The sequence below is a fragment of the Meriones unguiculatus genome, chromosome 18 (genome assembly GCF_030254825.1).
Source record: "Meriones unguiculatus strain TT.TT164.6M chromosome 18, Bangor_MerUng_6.1, whole genome shotgun sequence".
NCBI classification, from domain to species: Eukaryota; Metazoa; Chordata; class Mammalia; order Rodentia; family Muridae; genus Meriones; species Meriones unguiculatus.
The window spans coordinates 155,021-177,375 of record NC_083365.1 but is presented as its reverse complement, the minus strand read 5'-3'; the positions used below and the strand labels follow the sequence as shown (position 1 = coordinate 177,375).

Here is a 22,355-nt window from a genome sequence, read left to right as displayed (position 1 = left end):
CTGACTCATTTGTAGGTATAACTTTACCCTTGATATATAATGATTTGGAAAGGTGTTTCCCACTTGATTTTTGTTTACCCTTCCCCCAGTTTTCAGAACCAACCGCTCTTTTCAAATACTGCGGTTTGGATAATTTAGCTTTTGAGTGTTGGTTTCTGGCTTTCTTTGTTTTGCCGGTGGACTGCCACGGGAACTGCGCGCTGTGTGATCCAGCCCCACAGCCCTTGATTTTCTTTCCTGGAAGCTTTTGCGACTTCTTTCTTTATCTCAAATATTTTAAAAATTATTAATGTAACATTATATACTGCATTAATAATTTCAATTAATAATAGAATGTATAACATATTAATATATTAATAATATATATGCGTTGTCTCACTGATTCTGTAAGTGACTTTGTAGAGTATCTAAGCATCCTATCTGATAGTTAAACTTCTTCAGCTTAACACCTTTTTCTTCTTTGGCTTTCTTGTTCCTATTCTGACTTGCTCAAGCTGTCTTTTATGGTCTAAGCATATGTCTGATTTGTCTCATTTTCTGCCATGTGTGTATGTGTGTGTTTATGTGTGTGCACTTGAATGTAAGGTCAGGGAGGAACACTGGGTGTCTTCCTCCATTGCTCTCCAACACTTTTTGTTTTTGCTCTTTGAGATTCTTTATAATTTTTTCGGGGGGAGCGTTGAGACAGCTGCTTTCATTGGTCTGGAGCTGACTAATTCAGCAAGACTAACTAGCCAAAGAGCCCCAGGCAGCCCCGCCTCTGCCTTCACAGTAGAGGCTACAGGTGCATCGAAGCATGCCTGGCTTTTTAGTGTGTGTGGTGGGGTTTGAACCCTGGGCCCTCATGTTTACATGGCACTTTACTACCTGGGTCATCACTCTGGTCCCAGTCTATCGTTTTTATTGAGGTTCTCTGAACACATTTAAGACTGGTTCTATAATCGCCAGCTCATCATTTGCTCACTTACCATCAGGCAATGCAAACTGTTTGCTCTATCCTGATAGAGTGTCTGTGATGGTTTGGAAAGGCAGTGAAGTTGGATGTGCACTCTCACAGGACTGCTTTTGACTGGAAACTCCACCTTTCTTCCAAACCGTCCAAGAGTCAGACACAAGGCCTAACAAAACAGCGGAGGGTCAAAGGATTATCGCATCTTCTTCAACCCACTGGGCTCCTTTACTAATAAGGAAAAGGTTCCCAGAAGGGTCGGGTTGCTTGTGCTGAGCACATGCGTATGTGCTCAGCGCCAGGTCTTAGTCACAAATTTGGGATTTTAACTCAGTTATTCCTCCCCTACTGCATACAGCCTTCTTCCCTCTGCTCTGTCATCTCTGAGGCGGCTCACATGAAGCCACATATGTGGATACATAACAACAGATGGGGTATGCCTACATAAGGGCTTGCTGTGTACCAGTGAATAGACTACTTTCTTCAGCTATTACAGAGATAATAATGCTTATTTGTAAGGCTCTCATTAGAATCGCATCCTTCATTGTATCATGTTATAGATGGGGATACCCAGGCAGAGAAGACTGGCGGCCGCCCTGCTGTATAACTGAGGGAACCTGGATTGGGGGCCACGAAGTGCAGCGCTTGTGTCCTTGTGCTTGATGACTATACTCAGGAAATTCCCACAATTTCACTCTTATGTACAGTTTTAAATTTAAGAAAACAGGGCCACACGGTTCACTGCCCAGCTCCCTGGCTGCTTCAGGAAACAACTCCCTGAAAGCCTGTGCTTGAGCCTTTCTCATGGCCCTAGGATCTCAGTGGACCTCAGAGCAGGAAGAGCCATGTCCCTGACATACACGGAGGAGCAAGGGTAGGCTATAGGTCTTGCTTTAGCAAGCAGAAGGGACTCCTAGAATGTCCAGCTTATATTGTGAATGGAAATCTAGACACTGACTGTGCCCCTCTCAGTGACTTGAGCTGGCTGTAGCACCAAACTTCGTCATGCTATGGGAACAACAGCTCTTGGTTTTGGAGCAGAATGATTCCAGGTTGCTATTCCTGAGAGATAGGCTCCTAATTCCTTTCTAATTTTTTAAAAAAAGGGAAGAGGAGTCTCAGACACTTCTAAATGTCTTTCTAATTTTTTTAATTTTTTTTATTAATTACACTTTATTCACTTTGTATCCTCCCCGTAGTTCCCTCTCTTCTCCCTTCCCAATCCCTTCCTTCCTCTCCTTTCTCCACACATGCCCCTCCCCAAGTCCACTGGTGGGGGGGGGTTTCTTTTCCTTCCTTCTGATCCTAGTCTGTTAAGTCTCATCAGGAGTGACTGCGTTGTCTTCCTCTGTGGCCTGGTAAGGCTGCTCCTCCCTCAGGGGGAGGTGATCAAAGAGCAGGCCAAACAGTTCATGTCACCTTTCTAATTTTTAAAATGAAAGGGGAGAGGAGCCTCACATATTTAGTGTTTGGAAGAATGTGAACATTTTAGATAGAGAAAATCAAATCTAAAATGCTGGGAGGATTCATGATGCAGACATGTCTTTAGTGTTAAGTTAACTGTGTTACTATTGGGGTTGTTGCTAGGAATTTTGATCAACAGCTAAGGCTCACTCTAAATCTAAATCTAAATCCCACCTCACTTCATCACAGTGTGACCAACAGTGAATTTATAGTGAGTCCAGTACTCTCTGGCTTATCTTATCTTATCTTATCTTATCTTATCTTATCTTATCTTATCTTAAGCGTTGAACATTGGCCGGCCTATCCCTGCATACACAGATATAGGCGAGAATACTTCTTCAGAATAAGGTAAGATAAAAGCCATTGCTTCTTTGTCTAATGGTGTGTATTCCTGAGAAGAATACATAGGCCATGTCTTCACAGCACATTTGTCTACAGTCTCTCAGCCAGGGTCTCAGTCATACTGCGTGGACAGAGTCCACCTTGGGCCCGTGAGGCAGACCCGCAGACATGCTTTTGCAAGTCTGTGAGCCAGTGTCTCCACTCTCCTTTTGGTATTTTTCTGTGAATAAGAGAAAGTAAAATCGACCCTCGCAAACCCCAAGTTGTTGATACAGCAAGACATTTCTCCCAAGATTTTTTTTACCTAAAAATGAGAACACTTGTATTCATATAAATGTGATAGTGGGAGGCTTCTCAAACATTTGAAGACCAGGCTTCAGGAGGGGAAGGTGGTATGCCCCTGTGCCTTTGGCTGCAATTCTCTGGTATGCACCCAATTTGGGTACTGCAAATTAAATCAGGAGAACGACTGTGCCGAGGTTCATCTCCAGGCTCTACTGTGGGCTTTCCAGTATCTGCTTTCTCCTGTGCTCGCCACAGGGTGCAGCTATGAGGCTACTGTGAATTAATGCATAGAAAACACCCATCAGAGATTCTGATAAATTACACTTACTCAGGAAGTGCCATTTGTCCCTCATGTAGTAAATACACAAAGAACGAAAGTGGACAGGAACATTTCTGATGTCTGCCTAGAAGCAGGAAGACCACGTCAGCATGGTCAGAGCAACCTGAGAATGGCTGTCTCCCAAATCTCCCTTAGTCATATGTGTTATCCATCAGGCCACTGGCCCCAGCTGTGGCTGTATTCTCATACCCAGGGACAGAAGCTCAGTCACAGAGTTTTGCTGTCCCTACCACCCCACTCCCCCAAAACAATACTGGTGACATCAAGAAGTGACCCTATGCATTTCATCTGAGCCCTCACTCTTGCTACAGTGAGGGGACCTGCTGAAGCTTGCATTCAGGGCTGCCTTTTGCAGGTCCTGAACATGAACCCCAGGTTCTTCCTCTGCTGCTCATTTCAGCAACTGTTCAAACTGCTGCATACAGAAAAGAATCATGAACATCGATTTTGAACCACCTGGCTTGAGAAATGGAATGTCACAGGCAAAACTTCCGGGGGGACACAATCTCTGTCTCCTTCCACAGAAAGAAGTGTCACCTTGAATTTGGAGTTTATCTTCTCCCTGGATGTGTGCATTTTTAGGTCCCTGGAAACAATGCTTTCATATGAACTCCTTAGTTAAGAGCAAATATTGTGTGTGTTTATGTGTAGGTATGTGCTTTGTGTGTGTGTGTGTGTGTGTGTGTATGTGTTGTGTCTTTGTGGGGGTGGCGAGCTGGATACCCATGTGTGTGTATGTAGGTGTGCATACATGTATGTGCACATGTGTGTGGAGGCCAGACATCAGCCTTGCGGAACCTCTCACTGGTATCTGGAACTCTAGCTAATGAGCCTCAGGGATCTGTCTCTCCACTTTCCCAACATTTGGGTTACAAGCACATGCAGCCTTGCCCTACTCTTTGATTGTGTTTTGGGGATCAAATTCGGGTTCCTTTTACTTGCTATAGCCAGCATTTAATCAAATGAGCCATCTCCACAGCCCACGAGTTAAACATTATAAAGTATGAGCAGAGTGTACAGATTTTTGAGACTTTTCCCGCATAGATCCAGGTGTCCTGTTTGCTTAGAGTTAATCTCAATGCTTCTGACTCACCATGTCCTGGTGTAAGGTGGGCCACCAAAGCACTCGTCTGCCATCTTCTTTGCCCACGGTTCTTTCCTTTCTTTTCCTGTTGTAAGCAGAGCTGCAGTGGGCATCCTTGTGCCTTCCTCCTTGTGAGGGCTGCACTGGGCAGAAGCAGGGTGCTCTGTGATGGCAGAGGGGGTGAGTGGATAGGTTGCTCAGTCAGGGTGTGTGAATGGCCTTAGTAGTTGATCTCAAAGGCAGTGTGTGGGTTTAACTCCTGCTGTGACTTGAGTTCTCAGTGCCCCACATCCCTTCAACACCTTGGTACTGTCCTCTAACTCTGTCCTTACAAATCCTTCCTGCCCACATATGTCTTCTGTATTGGATTGTCCAGTATCAATCTGGCATACTTCTACCTACTCCCTCAGGCCCAGCATTGCCACAGAATGTGGTCAGGAAGGTACTAGGTCTGGCAGGGAACCATAGCCTTCACTGTTGAGTAGAAAATTCTAGAAGCAATTTGCAGGTTTTAAACTTGTTCATTTCTCAGTACTGTGATGAAGTATGGAATCACCCCTTAGTCTTGCCAAGGGTCACTGTTTACCCATGTTTCTCCACTGTGTGTGCATCACCCACCTAGTTAGTACCTGTCTCATCCATGAGACAGCTGTAGTGGGACCACCTTGCTTTTGTTAAAATAGCTTTTGTTTTATTTACTGTGGCCCCAATAGACAGGAACAGTGGTGCTGGCTATCTGAATACTCCAAAGAGAAGATCTAAGACAAGAACCAGTGAACTGTGAAGACTAGAAAAAAAAATGTGATGCTGGCCTTCTTGTTACACCTTGGACTGTGAAAGCTATGAACTTACAGTGCACTAGCATGGAGAGAATGATGAATTTAAGGGCAGCCAATAGAACTGAAAAGGTGTTCTAAACTATGCCAGAAAGCTCCAAAGCCAGAGAGATCCTGAGGCCAGTGCCATCACACCTCACTAAGAGTAAGGGAAGGCGTCAGAGAGTCGTGCATAAGACTGGACTGAAAATGTAAACATCACTGCATGGGCTGGGCATGCATGCGTAGGAAGGGCTAGGAGCTGTCTGAGCTGTCAGGCATCTCCTGGGGGTTAGGATGCATCTCAGCAGAAGTAAGGGGTCCACTATATTTTGGAGTTTCATAAAATATTAAAATGTACATATACACACATATTTCACAAATAAATACTTTCATAAATATGTATGTTATAATAGTAACAAAAGGTTAGAGTAAATGATAATGATGAAAAGTATTTTGTTATATGGGTAAATGTATAAAATTAATAAAATAAAAATGTATATTGAACTCCAATGTTAAGCTGCAAAAACAAAACAAACAAACAAAAGGAGATTGTGAAGGAAGAAACACCAGCAACAGATTTTGAAAGGTGAATGGTGTTTGGTGAGATAGCAGGAGGGACTAGATTAAACAAAAGGTTGTAGAAGAAGAGAAGCAACAGAACTGGCCATTGCAGATAAATAACAAGACAATGGTCTTCATCCCAACTGCGTCAGTAGTTCCAGTCATCCGAAAGCAGCCTGCGTGTTCCAACCACGAGATGGAGAATGCCACACCAGAGAAAGAAGGAATAGCCTCAGTTCCAAAGGCAAAGGCATCTCTGTCTTTGTTCCATTGCTGTGATCAAACACTATGACCAAAAGCACCCTGGGGAGGAAACGGTTTATTTCATCTTACTACTCTCAGGTGTTTGTATCACTGTGAGAAGTCACAGCAGGAACGCAAAGAAGAAAGCTGGAGGCAGAAACTGAAGCAGAGACTATGAAAGAAAGCTTCTGATGCCTCACTCCATGGCTCGCTTTCAGGACCACGTGCCCAGGGGTGACACCGCTCCCAGTGGGCTGGGCCTTCCAACATCAATCATTAATGAAGAAAATGCACTACAAACTTGCCTCCAGGCAGTCTGGAAGAAGGCATTTTTCTCAACTGAAGCATTGAGGCTACTCTTTCCAAATAACTCTAAGAAGAAACAGGATCTGGGACAGTCTCCGAAGGCTGGGACCACAGGCTGTCCTCCAAAGCTGCAACATTTCAAGATGGCAAACCCAGGTCACAGAGCCCTGGGTAATGGTGTTTGCTGATGTCTTCCAGGCTAAAGTGAATCACAGAGCCCAGTGCAAAGGGGGTACCAGGAGGTTGGAGGCGTTGTTAGAGCAGCCTTCTACAAAAAATTTCATATGACTCACGAGAGACTCATGACATAAATAAAAGCAATAGGCTAAGGAAAAGAATAGAAAATATGCGTTGTACAAGCATTAATTAATCATAAGAATTGAGATGGATATATTAATGTTACACAAATTAGAATCCTAAACTCGGCTGTGCCCAAACTTTGGCAAAGTCCAAAGACCATTACGTCAAAGACTAGCTACCGATTAAAAAAAAAAAACAGCAAAAGGAAATTAGCCAGTGTTGCCAAGGGAACCCAATAGATGAAATGCAATGAAAACCCAATAGATGGTGGTGCCAGCTAAACCACAGTGAAAAACTCAAGTATCAGCAGTTGTGGGTCAGTGAGTGGGAGGCATCCCCTAGGAAGAGAAGTGCAAAGGACTTAACAGCAGTAACTAGCTTTTCTGCTTTATGAAGCTAAAAAGGAAGCACTGGCCAAACTCAATGTAAGAAGGAAAAACAAAACAAAACAAAAACCTAGTAAAAATTATGAGTTAAGACTTTTAGAAGAATGAACTGATACATTTTTGGAAAGATTGGTTTTTAAAAGTGAAGAGAAAATATAACTCACTGGTATTATTAGGAATGAAAAAAGAAAAAGGATCCTGCTGTAGAGATCAGAGAAGACAAAGGAATATTGTCCTTTCTAGAAATAAACTCAGGAATAGGCCAGAAAAGCTTTTCTCAAGCAAGCGCCTCAACACTCATCACCTTTGCCAACCCCAGAGAGAAGCCTGAGGAGGCCATGATCTTGTGGGTTAAAAGCAAATTGTTACCGTTCGCTTTAAAACTTGATGGTGCAAGAGTCGACAGCAGACCTGTGCGCGTCTGTTTCTCATGCTGCAGCCACCGGCCACCCGGAAACGCTGGGAGCTTGGCTGGGTAATGAACAGTCGTGTATGTTCGAAGAGCTACAAGGCATTTGGGAAAAGCCCAGTTCCACAGACACTCCTTCCCGGGGGCTGCGGATTGACCGTGCAGACCTCACGCTGGGTATCTGTGGGCGGTGGGGTCATTTTTGCACAACAACAACAACAACAACAACAAAAATGGATGTTGTGTAACCCCAAGGAGGATTTCCCAGTGGAGACATGGGAAGCGCATCCTGACTTGCTCATGTGTGCAGTTCCTTCGCGGCTTTCATCAGCAGACGTCATCAAACGCAACAACGTGCTTGCCTCCCACCTACAGAAAGTCATCCTCAGGCCCCCAGGGCACTGGGACCAACCCCTCACCCTAACAGATCACTGCTCTGCTGCTGCCTGGACTTGCTGGAGAACAAAGTAGCGGCGTATGAACGAATGGTGCAGGAGAGCTGGACTCAGTCAGATGGCGGCCACCCATGCTACACCCATTAAGTGTTGTGTGTTCCAAAAGGAACACGTGTGTGGCCCGAAAATCTCCAGCTTCTAAGTAGGAACACTGGCAGATGGAGAAACCAGCAAGGAAATCAGGACATTTTAGTAACAGCCTCTTGTGTAGGATTCCCAGCCACTCGTTTCCCAGGAAGTTGTGCTGCGCTGATAACTGAATTTCTGGAGAGGTGATAACCTGATGAAAGGCCAGGCTCCCTTTCCTTAGGTTTCTAAGACGGCAGAAGGAGGCACCCCTTAGTACGAGGTGTCCCAGTGTCAGAGCAGAACCACGAATTCCCAGGCCACCATCTCTCTTCAGATGCCTGGATGTTTTGGGCACTAAGAGAAGGGGCAGGGAGTGGTGAGACAAGCAACAAGGCATGGGACCAGTTAAGAAGTTGCTGTAGCTAGGAAGTTTCTTGAGGGAGGGAGAGAGACGCTGAGAGCACTTTTCTCCTAGTATTCACTAAACTTAAAATGATGAGTTTCACCATGTTTTCCTACTTGCATGTCACACACCTTAGTCACACGTCCCCTCTGTTGTGCTTTCTGATCATCCTATTCCCCCTCTGCTCCGATCCACAGCTCTAACAGCCCCCTTCTATTCAAGTTTTTCTCCTCTGGCTTCCACATAGGAGTGAACACGTGTGATCTTTATCTTTTTGAATCTAGCTATGTCACTTACCTCTATAGTCTATTTCTATCCATTTTCCTGGTCATGGTATCTGTTGTGTGTGTGTCTGCACATATGTACCACATCTTTGTATATCCATCTCTTGGTGGACATCTGTACTGGTTCTCTCTCCTCGATGTCATGAATTGTGCAGCCACAAACACGGCTGTGCACATAGCCCTGAGGCCCACTGACTGACTCCTTCAGGTGTTAGCAGTGGTGGAATAGCTTTGTCATTGCCGATTTTGTTTTCAGTTGTTTGAGGAACTTTGTAGTGATTTCCACGGTGGCTTTGTCAGTCCCACTGCAGTGGAGAAGAGCTCCTCGGTGGCATCCATCATTTTCTTGGTGACAGCCATCATTCGATCTATGGTGAGAAGAGATCGCAATGTAATTTCATTTGCCTTTTCCTAGTGGCTGAGGGTATAGGGCGTTTTTTTCACATAAATCTTGGCCTTCTGTTTTTCTTCATTTGTGAAGTTCGTTTGCCTCTGTTGATTAGATTGTTACTTTGGTGGGTTTTGAGAGGGTTGTTTTCAGTTCTTCCCAGATGACTGCCAGATGACTGGCCAAGATAGTCTATTCTTAGGCTCTTTGCTCAGCTGTTTCCTTTCCTGTGAATATTTTTAGTTTGATATAATCCCATTAGCCAGTTCTTATTATTTCCTGAGATGCTGGAGCCCATTTCAGAAAGTCCCTGTCTTACTTATGTGTGGAAGTGTTTTGCTTCTTCCTCTAGTAATTTCAGAGTTTTAGGTATTACAACTAAGTCAGTGATCCATTTTGGGTTGATTTATGTAGTAGGCCAGAGCCTACTACAAATGTCATCCTCCTACATGTGAATAACCCATTTTCCACCATCATTTGTAAAGAGACTGTCTTCTATTTCCAGTGTATTTTTAAGGATTTATTTTATTTTTAATTCTATGTATGCAGGAGTTGGGGGAGTATGTGTACATGAATACAGGTATCCTCAGAAGCCAGAAGGGAGGCATTGGATTCACGTGTGCTGAAGCTATAGGTGATCCTGAGCTACCTGATATCAGGTCTGACAACCAGACTTTAACCTCTTAACCAATGAGCCATTTCTCCAGCCCTCTAATGTATGCTGTTTGGTTTTGTTTTTAATACAGTCATGAATCAGGTGGCTGTGATTTATTCAGATTTATTTCTGAATCTTCTATTGGCCTACCTGTCTGTATTTGTCACTATGGCTCTGTAGTATAGTTTGAAGTCAAGAATTGTAGTCACCAGCATTGCTCTGCACCCCCATCCCCAGAGTTTGCTTTAACTCCCACGATGTTTTTGTTTGTGTGTCTTAGGATTGTATATTTAATTTCAACACCCAATCTAATTTTCTAAGAAAACAGTCTTCTTCTCCCGTGGCATCCCCTCCTCCCAGCTATTTTGAAGGACCCTGGAGCTACCATCTCTGTATGCCCAGGAATGGACTCTGATTTCCCATTCCTGCCTTTGCTTTTGGGAACTTATGAAGTGCCAAGCCACAGGACAGAGCTCTGCTAGGTGGCTTCTGGTGCCTGCCCCCATCTCTGCACCTTTGGTGGCCTTGTTGGGGAACACCATTCTTATCTTTGCCTCTTTTACTAAAGCATGAGTTATTTATTTTCTTTCTCATCAAAAAACAAAAACAAAAACAACACAGTTGAAATTGTGCCTTTTGATGAAATATTGAAATATTGGAGGTGATGAAAGAATTATAGCACAAACAATGGCTTCCCTCCACCACAAGGGCCCAGATGTGTCCTAGGGCCAGTGACCAGACCCACTTCAGCCTGGCCTTCCTATGTGGCCAAGGAAGTCTCCTCTCTTCCCGAGATGACTGACAGTAGTGATGCCTGCTCCTCTACCCACCACTTCACAAGAATCTATTGAATGTCTGTTAAATTCTAGTCACAAGACCTAGAAGACACAGCAGGGACCCAAACAGACTTGGGCCTAGGAAAAGGTCAGGCTTGTGGATGCAGAGGCTTTGTCAAAACCGGGAGTCCTAGAAGACCGACTGAGGCTGGAGCAGTGGAGGCAGCTTGGACAGGGAGGCAGTGACTTGTCACGGGAGGGTCTTGGACAGAGGCAAGAATGATACGATTTGATCTTCATCTTCAGAAGGCTCCGGCAGCCTCACCCAGAGTGAGTGGTAGAGGAGGCAGAGGGGCAGGTATTGTCCCAGCGGCCTTTGTGAGGTCGAATGGTGGCACAGCCCCTAGTGCTGTCGGGTTGGGATGTGGATCCATTTCTAGATAGTTCTGAAGGTGAACCAACACAGTTTGCTGATGAGTCAGGCAGGGAGAGGGGTGGGCTCCCAGTTTTCGTGGCTGAGTTCTGATGAGACAACCAGAGAATACTCTGTGCCTGTCCCAAAGTTTGAGTGACATGGTGTGGAGTAGTCCCCGTGAGAGCAGCAACCACAGGGACCTGTGCCAGGCCCTTTCACTGTGCCATTACAGTGTTCCAACAGCCTGGTAATCCACCCCTTCGGCTCCTTTCAGGCCTGCTCTCACATCAGTTTCATCCAAGATTAATAGTCTTCATTAGAACTTCTACCCACACAATTGCCGAGGTGAACAGGTTTTCATGCACTGGATCATCCATTCAGAAGAAAAAGTTTATCAGCGCAGATCACAGCAGCACCTTAGGGTGGAATCTCACCCTTGCCACTGTCTAATCGTGAGTGCTTGGACAGGTTCCTTCTGCTTTTTGTGATCAGTGTCCTTAGCTGTGGCACTGAAGAGCCGTCAAAAGGTGGGAGCTCTTGGGAGCGTTGTACTGCCTGTACTCAGCAGAGCCTGGCTGTGAGAGTTCCTAGCCAGTGTGTGCAGTGGCAATAGAGTCAGCACCTTTAACTTCGGGTCTCTGAGAGCAGAGACTTGCCCTCTTTGAGCCCAAGTTTTATCTCTTTGATACAAGGAGAATAGCCCCCACTCAGAGAGGTTATAGAGAGGTGAAGGCAGCATCTTTGAGCAGGGCTTTCTGTATCATGTTCCCCAGGAAAGGTAGAGTCTCTTCTGACCTGAAGGCTCTTTCTTCCTTGTTTAAGTTGTGCATTTCCATCTCCACCATGAAGCTGAATCGGGAGGAAGGCCATCCTGACCCCTCCCAAAGGCTTGTGGTTTCCGTGTGAGGTTGGGGCGCTCAGCAAGCCCTGCTGCAGAGTTAGAAACGTGAGTGTGGGCATCCACATCCTGCCCTCCAGGGAGAAGTCTGCAGGACTCCACGTGGCCCCAGATGCCACTCCAGCCCCTCCCATCCTCTGCCCCACTTCCTCTTCCTGCCCCAACCTAGACCAAACAGCAGAAGAGCACATGGTGACAGCCACCAATTGATCCTGCCTGTTTGTATGGGACGCGTGGATTCCATGTTGTTTCTGTTTCTGTTTGTTTGTTTTGCTTTGCTTTGCTTTCAGAGCTGACTGTGCAGTTCCCTTTGGCATCATTTGTGTGGCTGCCTCCCAGCCACATCTTTGAGGTGGCTTTTCCTGGCTTCGGCTGGTTTCTTGGTGCTCATCACTCTCTGGCTCATATAAGCATCTTCACCAGTGTGGTTGTATGTCCCACTAGGTGCAGGGACATTTCAAGGCTCACCTCCAGTGTGGAAAGAAAATTTTGTCCATGTTACGAAAGAAGAAAATCTGAAAAGTAAATGGAGGCTCCCTGCAGAAAGTTCCTTACATTGTCGAAATCCGGCTCATTCTACTCTAGCTGTGGCTGAAGCCGGTGGGTGACGTACCACAAAGGCTTTTCCCTCTACTGCATTTGGGAACTATCAGAGCAATACAGCCTATTCGTGGTATTCAAACTGGTGTGTGTGGCTGTCAATAGCAAGGCGAAAATACTCTCGTGAGACTAACAAGATACTTTTGGGTTTCAGGGAACAGATCCATCAAGGCCTAGAAGAACTCCAGAAAGTTCTGCCAGGAGAAGACACTTACATGCACGAAGGATTTGAAAGGGTAAATTCAAGAAGGCTTGAAACTCTCAAGTATTAAGCATCCTATCGGAATATCGGTGTGGGGACGGCTGATGAGACAGAGCATATGGAGTGAGGAGACTAATTATGCCCAGTAATGTGAGAGCAAAAATTTCCCCACCCCATAATCTCATAACAGCTGCATTCAAAAGTACTAAGGGAATGGTTTTTCCTCCTTAGCCAGTGCTTAGATGTCATTCATGAACTCTGCCACACAAGTCCCCTCAGTTCCAAAGGTGACCTTTGTGGCTGGCAGCCTCAATGGCTGAGATGGGATTTCAGTACCTTTGGCTTTAAAGGAAATCTTTCCAAGACTCTGAGAAGAGCTCCATCCTTGTCAGCAATTAGCTGACTTCAATGTGAGAGTCCCTTTACCTGGACATCAGCACTGGCATTTTTAGAGAGACCTGGAGCAGTCACGTTAAGAGTCAAGACAGCATATGGACGCCAGCTCCCTGGACCTGCATGAGTGCTCCTGACCTGGCAGGCAGCGTTGTGTAGCTAATGGTCTAGCGGCGTCTTCATGTGTTTTCAGGCCGGTGAGCAGATTTACCATGAAAGCAGTCAAGGTAAGACTGTAGCAACACTGTGCAGTGTCTCACGTGTATCTCTCAACTTTTGCTTCTGGAAGAGAATTCTTTCACATTTCAAAGTACATGTGTGTCACGGTCCATAAAACCTCTCCATTCATTTATCACAAAGAAGAAATACGAAGGAATGCTTAGAAAGATGGCTTATATCAAGCCAAATTCTACCATGCCGTGCCAGGAAACATGTTATGAAAACAATTAAGATTCCATTATGGCCACAGTCTGCAATTCCCATGAATAGCTTTGCATGGCAAATTCATTAAATTAATAAATGTTTGGCTGGGTTAGTAAGCTCTTGGGTTTTTGTGTCAGATGTAATTATCTTGTCTCTCTCTGGGCTCCTGCGGTTGGATCTGACATTTAGATCAAGTTTAGCTTAAACGTCCTTTCACTTAAATATGAACACCTAAAGTATGCTTAACAATGTCCTTAGAAAGAGAGACACAATGATCATCATTATTCTGGTTATTCATCTCCCTCATGGAGAACATTCCAGTATGTCACCCTAGTCTCTTCGATGAGATTCCATATAACTGGGAATCCCCCAAAAGCCATGTCCTGTTTGATTGTAACAACTGCAACAAGTAGGCTAGGCCCCAAACTCACTGAGCAAAATCAATCTTCTCTTACCGGAAGTCTAAATATTGGAAGAATTTAGTAGATTTTTTCCAACAGCTGTAACACATCTGGTCAACTTGCAAATTCTGATAAATGGTATGTTTTCAGCAAGCTGTCTTCCAAGTGTGGCACGTGTGGTCAGCTATAGCATTCAAGAAGGACCAATGCAGTCCAAGTGTGGAATTCGCCACAGGCCCGTGACTGGAGCTGTTTGCAGTGCCTGACCTGCTCAGCAGCCGTGTCATCAGGTCAGCCTACACGTTGAGATGTGGCTGAGAAACCCGGAAGTCTGACGCCGCAAAGGCATTCTCCACGCTGGAGATGCTTCCACACATGAAAATAAAATCGGTGATTCTCCCCATCTTCATTTTCAGGGACTGAGCTTATGAAGAGATAAAAATCTCAGGGGGCAGTGGGGCGGCCTCTGGTGGCTCAGGATGAGTGAGAGGGTTTTGCTGTTTTGAGCAAGATATAGGACAGCGAGTGTCATCATTGCACTAACTGACAAATGGGGAGCTAAATGTAGGCCTCTGCTACTTGGAGACAGAGGTGAGTAACTACCGTCATATCTCAGTGTGGAGACAGGACCTGGCATGCAGCCCAGGCCCAGGAGAGCATGATGTGTGCCTGGCATGTGTGAGGAGACCAGGGCCTTTCTCTGGCATGAGCCCGCTCTGTATTCAGGCAAAACAATAGTCGTTCTTGGTAAAACATGAAAGAGTTTCATTTGTAAAATAATCACAATAATTCATTTTTACAGCCAATGTTCGCATCTCACACATGGCAAACTGTCTCCTACTTTAAAAACAATCTACCATGCCTTTGTTGAGGCGCTTTATTACTGCAGCAGCTTCAAAATGTCATATCCATTTTAAGAAAAAAGTGTTGGCAGCAATTTTCTTCCTTTTCCCCTCATATTTTTCTACCAAAGCAATTGAGGAGAAAGAGCTTCTTGAGGTGCATAAGAACTAGTCTGCCAGAGTAACGTTCAGATCCTCAGTCCAGGAAAGCAAGCTGACCAGAGCTCATGCAACACTCTTTGTAGCTCTCTGTATTTCTCCTTCCCGTCCCTTTACTAAGGTTTTTTTTCTTCTTTAAAATCTTTTAAAATGATTTTACAAAAATATTTGTTCTGTGTATGAGTATTTTGCCCACATATATGTATGTGCATTATGTTGCCTGTAGAAGTGCAAAGAGGGCGCCAGATGCCCTGGAACTAGAGTTTTGTGTGGTTGTGAGCCACTATGGGAGTGAGATTTGAATGCTCTTGGCACTTGAGTCACAGCTGGCTGTGAGTCTTCTGATGTGGGTGCTGAGAATCAGCCCGGGGCCCCCTGAAAGAGCACTGCACACTCCAAACTGCTGAGCCATCTCTCCAGCCCTCCTTTCCTTTTCTTTTCTTTTTTTTTAAAATTTTTATTTAACTTTTATTAATTATACTTTATTCCTTTTGTATCCCCCCATAAGCCCCTCCCTCCTCCCCTCCTGGTCCCACCCTCCCCCCCTTTCTGCATGCATGCCTCTCCCCAAGTCCACTGATAGGGGAGGTCCTCCTATCCTTCTTTCTGATTTTTTTTTGTTGTTGTTGTTCTTCTCAATGCAGTTTATTCAGGAACCTTGAACAATCTTCTGACCCTGGAGAAAGCCAGCCCAAAGCTTAAAATAGCCTCTGGGTAGCCAACCCCAGCATGCCTCGTGGGCAATGCAGATAGGTCCACATACACGAAAGCAAGCCAGATCCTCAGTATTAGCCAAATATGGAGTTGTTTGTGACAGAGAGCACTCACCGTTGGGAAGGTGGAAGGCGGAAACCAGCTCCATCTTTAAGGCGCGGCATTACGCAGCTCTCCACAGTTCCCCCTTTTTGTTTTAGACACATCAGGCAAGAGTAGAGGTCTGATCTCTGATATTAGAAATAAATTGGGACTTTGTACCGATGTTCATTTAGGTGTCATCCACCCAAAGAGCATCAGACCCGACCGATACCTTTTTCTCAGAGGCAGGACCTGGGGCATCAACCCGCATGCAATCAGATATGCTCTTCTCTGGGTCCAAAGCGGCTGACCCTGAGTGCAGTGCTTAGCCTCGCATCCTGAGCGTAACATTTTAGCTTTTGATGGTAGCCAACCATTCTTGGGGAGACTGTCTTGCTTCAATGGCTGTAAAGGCCTGAATGATCATGGCTGCATTACACTGTTGTGAGATTCTAATCTTTCATATACACCACAGGCAAACCAAGGAGACCAACACCAGAAGGCCTGTTAACGCTCCCATGCCCGCCCATTCCTTCAGATGATTCATGGCTGCAGCAATCCATGATGATAATCCTGTGGCTAGTCCTGCGTCCACTCTGGTAGAATGGCCACTCTCAGCTGCTCCATCATAGCATCGAATTCTTCAGTCCAATTACCAAAAGCTTCAAGAGAAAAAGGCCAAGTAACATATAATGGCAAACCCATTAGAATTACACCTGACTTTTCAACAGAGACTATGAAAGCCAGAAGGGCCTGGACAGATATCATGCAGACCCTAAGAGAACACAGATGTCAGCCCAGGCTACTATACCCTGCAAAACTCTCAGTCCTCATAGATGGAGAAAACAAGATATTCAATGACAAAAACAAATTTCAACAATACCTACATACAAATCCAGCATTACAGAAGACACTGGAAGGGAAAATACAACCCAAGAAAACTAGCTACATTCAAGAAAACACAGGAAATAAATAACTCCTTTCCTTTTCTTTATGCTCTTAAACATTACTGTCCAGAAGGAGGGATCCCCAAGGCCTCACCCCCTAGCTCAGAAGCTATTGACAGCTGATGGCTGGAGAGAGAGAGAGAGAAAGAGTCGTTTTTCTCCAGAGGTGTAGTCAGTGTAGAGGACCTGTATCCCAGTGCATGAGCCCATGGATATATTGAAGTCTCATCACAGACACAGGCTCTCTCAGAACCAGGGAGACTTTTACACAGAAGGAAAAAGATACGGAGTTGTGGTGGGACAGATACTGGAAGACATTGATGGCAGCATTACAATTCCCGAGGGCTTTTACCCACTCTTTACTTTAAACTGAGCTCCATCCACAAATGTGACGTGGTGTGTTTGTTCATTCTGAGCTTATAATGGCTACACTGTAGAGACACACGAGAGAGCAAGGCATGGTTGCTGGGCACTACCACGAAATGCCTTCCTTACTTCTCTCTCCTATGTGTACATGCCTAGCCTGGTAAACACAAATTAACATGACAGATGCCCTGGCCATCTGGGGAGCAGTAGATTTCTGTATGCTAAACTTAAAACCATGTGGTGGAATGTGAAGCGGCTTATTCAGGCACCAAGAAATGGTCCAATGCAGTAAAAAGTCCTAATAAGGAAATAAAGCACATGATGAGTGAGAGGGGTTTAAAGTCGACGTTAGCCAGGAGCAATTTCAGTATGGCACATACAGACTTGGAAGGCACTCAGCATGCTGATGCCAACAGAAGGAAGTGTTCCCAGACAAGACAAAGAGCACGGACCCTCCCTTCTCCACGACACCCCACAAAGCCCAGCTAGAGGACAGGAGTCCCAGAGTGGATGTGGATGAGGCCAGGGCTGCACTGGGTCTTAAAAGTTCTTTTCATTCTGAATACAGCAGGAAAGATTCCCAACATCAAGGAGGAAAGACAAGTTCTGTCCCGTCTAGAAGTCACTGTGGGAAAGGAGTGGGTTTGACTTCTAATTGGAGAGAGATAATATGAACCAAACCAGTATGCACATATTGGCACTTGGTGCTTAGTGTTTATTATTTTGGGGATGCCTGTTCTGTGTGTTCCTGTTTTCTATCCTAGACACAGGAAACCTGGAAAAGAAGTACCAAAGCAAATCAAATACCTTTAAAAAGTCAAATATCACTCAGCCAAAACCTGGATATTTTTCAGGTGATGCCTTCTCAATGATTACTGTAGGGAAATTCCTGGCTACCTATTCAAACATGGACTTAGCATTAGACCACTTTGCTCCACAGCTGTGAGAAAGGTCTGGTTCATAAATGATTCTGCCTATTACAGCATAACCCTATCAGAGAGCTCTGCACAGTGTCCCTGGACACTTTACAGAATGAAGCCAAGCGTCCACTCAAGCATATCTGATACCAACAGCCATATTCCTTTCTAATCCTGTGTGGCCATCCCAAACAGAAAAGAAGTCAATAAACCTACTTCAGGAACAACAATGGTGGGCATTTTTCCTACATGTGTGATATGGTTTACCTGCATCAGTCATTCCTCTTCCTCCTTCCAGAGCTGTCACTCAAGCCTGCTTTGGCAGGGGTCCCCCTAAACTACCTTCTGGACCACATGCTTTACATAAGCCTTTGATGGAGCACAGGCTCCTTGGGATCTAGATTGCTCCTTTACTGCGTCATCTGCCACACGGTAGGTGCTCAGGGAACACTGCATTGTTGGTGGCAGTCTTGAAATCAAGGAAAAGACACCTGTCTCTATGACTCCCTTTAACATCCTCTGTCTCCTCAACACAGGCCAACAGACCTCGAGACCTTGGTGTGATCATTTACTGCGTTGGCGTGAAGGATTTCAATGAAACTCAGGTATGAGCCCTGCTCTCCACCTGTTTGGAAGCATGCTGGGCTCGGGAGCAGTGGGCAGGGAGTGCACTCAGCATGGCCGAGGCGTCTGCAGAATGCCTATCCCTTAAGTAGGAAGTTTCTCTAGGACAAGAACTAACTTCTGGCTGTGTGAATAATTCAACATCTTCTGCTGAGGTTTGGGGGTCAGAGCACAGAGCACCAGGGCACATTTCTCTTGTTTAACTTTCCTGGTAACATTGAGTCACCAAGGTGTCGACACAGGTTTCAATTAAGTTAGAATGCTTTCTAAAGATTTTAATTTGACAAGTACAATTTTCTTTTTCTCTTTTTTTAATTTTCTTTTTGTAATTTTATTTTTTTTCTTATCAGTTACATTTTATTAACTCTGTTTCCCAGCTGTATCCCACTCCCTCATTCCATCCCAATCTCACCCTCCCTCCCTTATCTCCACCGTGCCCCTTTCCAAGTCCACTGATGGGGGGACCTCCTCCCCATTCATCTGATCCTGTTTTATCAGGTATCTTCAGGACTGGCTGCAAAGTCCTCCTCTGTGGCCTAACAGGACTGCTCCTCCCTTGGGGGTGAGGAGATCAAAGAGCCAGCCATTGAGTTCCTGTTAGAAATAGTCCTTGTTCCCTTTACTATGGGACAATTTTCTTTTTCAAGTGAATACTTTTTCTTTGTTAAAAATGTAATGTGTTTTCAATGCAAAAATGTAAGACTAGTTGGAGAAGTGTGCCCGGAAGTAGAAACCTGCTACCATCCTAATAAGAGCTCTCCCTTGCGGCTCATTGCTGTTTTTGTTCTAGTGGCACAGTACTCTAAGTTATTAAGTGAATAACATAGGATTACAAAGCAGTGAGAACAGTCCTGCCCACTTTTAGGGGAAAACGCACACATATTTGCACTGAAAAAGTATGACAGTCTATACATACCCAACTGTCAATAAGGATCACCTACAAATACACAAGCAGAGTCCATTATGAACAGGCCTTGGTTTTCCTTCATTTTACCTCTTACAGTTTTCCTAAATTTTCTTTTTTTAAGAATCGGTGTGTTACTTTTGCAATCAGTGAAAACAATGAAAAAGAATGTTAAAACTGCCACAGCCTCTGCAGTCCCAGAACTATGAATGTTGGGGTCCCTGGTCAGCTGCTCCTTGTCCTAGGTCTCCTGCTTCGTGAAATGGAAGACACAATGGACCTGTCCCTCCTGAGACCTTTCATCAGCTTGGTGCAAAAACAAGGCCTGGGTTTAGTTCTCAGGTTGCTCTGAGAGAAGCCCAGTGTGTCTGATTTGGATAGAAACAAGCCAGTGGTCCCCATATCTACTGCTTCACCCCAAGTCTTGTGTTCATCCAGCTGGCCAGTCTTACCTCTGCTCCCAAGAAGGAAAAGATTCAAACAAATGCAGAGTTGGTGTTGCCCCTCACCTGCTCCAGGCGTTCCCTGGTTAGCTCAATGCCTCTGAGGGCCCCTCAGTGAGGCCCTGAGCCTGGTGAAGGCTCCAGGCTCCTCAGGGTTCAGAACATTGGTTTGATGTCCCTGCCCTGTGCCCACATAGTAACTTTCCATAGTCTTCCACGTCTTCCATGCCTGACGTCTCTGCACATGTTTGTGTGTCTGTGTGTTCTCGGTTGGCTCAAATCGCAGAAAGTAAGGACCACATGTTTCCTGTGAATGATGGCTTCCAGGCTCTTCAAGGCATCATCCACTCGGTGAGTGCAGGCTTCCTCTGAACAGCTGATCTATGGTTAAGATTTCTCTCCCTCCCAGCATCCCCCACTCCTGCCTACTCCGCCATGCACACTTGGTTGTTCTGTAAGACAGCTCAGGTTTCACAGCTCAGGAGTTCAATCGGACCCTTCCCAGAAACTCCCTCAGACCAAGACTCGTTGCAAAAGCAAGAGGTTTATTAACCATTGTACAACGGGGTCACCCCTGCCGGTCAGCAAAGAGTGGCACCGGGAGACAAAAACCTTTAGGTTTTTAAAAGAAAAATTGTGGGAGATTTGAAGTTCTAGTTTTGGCAATTTAGGATTGGATGAGGAAACTATAAAGTAAGATAATTGGTTAGTCTTAGGTGCTCGAGCTTGGCCAGTCCTGCCAAGTGTGGATGCAGCTGCAATTTAAGGTGGGGGTGGTTAGCTCATCCTTGAAGATTAGGGGCTACAGATTTTTGGCTGGAGGTCAAAAGCTACTCAGAAGAAGTCTAGGTTTGTTGCTAAGAAACGCTATCTCAAGGACAAGGGTCTGGTCCTCCTTTTGCTGAGTGAAGGTCATTGTTTGCTTGCCCTTTTTTTATATCTGTCCTCACAGATAGGGTCATATTCCTTCACTCTCTGGAAAGGTACTAAGAGGCTTTAGCTTAACCTGGACCTAAAACTCAAAACTATAGGCTTTAGAAGACATACAGGTTACAAAGTTAGTCTAACCCTTTCAGTTCTTCCGCATGAGAGAGCATTCCTTCACATATCTTTGTGTCTGCCGTGCTCTAGGTCTGCCGTCAGCCTTTCAACCCTGCTTCTTTTCTTTCTCCTGTGCCAACTCTATTCTACAAGCTGAAGAGGACTCTGCCCCGGCAGCAAGCCAAAACCCCAATCAACCTGTGTTCTCAGAGTCTGGGCCTCCTGACTCGCTCCTAGCTCACCCAGCCGTGACTAAACAAGGCAGCCACCAGCCAAGGTAACACCTATTTTGTAAAAAGCATCTAACTAGTTACAAAGTAAATCGTTACAAAACAAAAAGTCAGGCAGAGCTACACTTGCAATGCAAGTCAGCTGAGATCTTTCCCAAGACTCCCCACTGCAATCAGCCAATGTGGATCCCGAAACCCACACACCAGGAGTGCTTTAGACCATGGATACCTGTAAGCAGATGTTTTCAGAATATGAAAAGCAGTCTTACTTCAGGCTGGGAATGTCTATCTTAAATGTGTATGGACTTTCTTTACTGAAAAATGGAAAGAATTAGGAAAATAGAGGGCTTTCCCACCCAGTTGTTAGTCCACAGGGGAGGAATTTCCTACATTAAAGAATGTTTGGATGGGTGGGCAGGATGGCTCAGTAGGTAGAAGTGGTTGCTGCCAAACATGACTCCCTGAGGTCAATCCCCAGAGAACCCCCATGGTGGAAGCAGAACCAGCTCCTCTAACCGCCCCTCAACTCTGCACACGTGTGTAAAACTTTCTGGGGTCACCGTGGCCTACTTGGTAATATAAGAACCAGAACTCAAGCACCTTGTGAAACAGCAGCCTCATACTACAAAATATTAACAGAAGGACTCTGTACTGCCCATGGAGCCTGTAGAAGCTGTGCAGGGGGGTGGGGTGGGGTGGGGGAGGGTGCTTTGTGAGAAGGTGGGCTGACCAGAGGGCTGAAAAACACTAAGGGAGGTGGGTGACCCAGAGATGAGGAAGCCTGATTCCAGCCTCCGCCCCAGGGGCTGGAGAAGAGCAGAGCTTATCCTGGGGGTGGTAATGGCAGTGCTGACTGTGGGTGGCTTCGGGGGTGGTAGAGAATAAGCCAGCACATTGGCCTGGAACAAATTTGCAAAAGCATTGAAGAGTTTTAACTGCACCCGAAGGCAGTGGGAGTTGTCACTGTAACACTTGTTTTAGCTAACCTGTAAAATAATTGCAGATTTGGGGGGTCGAATGTAGTAAGGCTTTATTTTCTGAGTTCTAACTAAGCCCAGTCCTGCTTAGCTTCCGAGATCATAGGAGATCAGATACACTCAGCATGGTATAGCTGTAGACATGTGATGTTTCAGTACAGACACAAAAGGTCAGGCATGTGACGTCCCGGCACCTAGAGACAACTGCAGACTGTGATGTCCTGATACACAACTGCAGACTGTGACGTCCCGATACACAAC

General features: G+C 45.4%; 1 pseudogene; it reads left to right on the top strand.

Moving 5' to 3' along the window:
* Nucleotides 1-22,355, top strand: part of LOC132649071 (anthrax toxin receptor 1-like) — an 81,435-nt pseudogene that overhangs the window by 11,062 nt on the left and 48,018 nt on the right.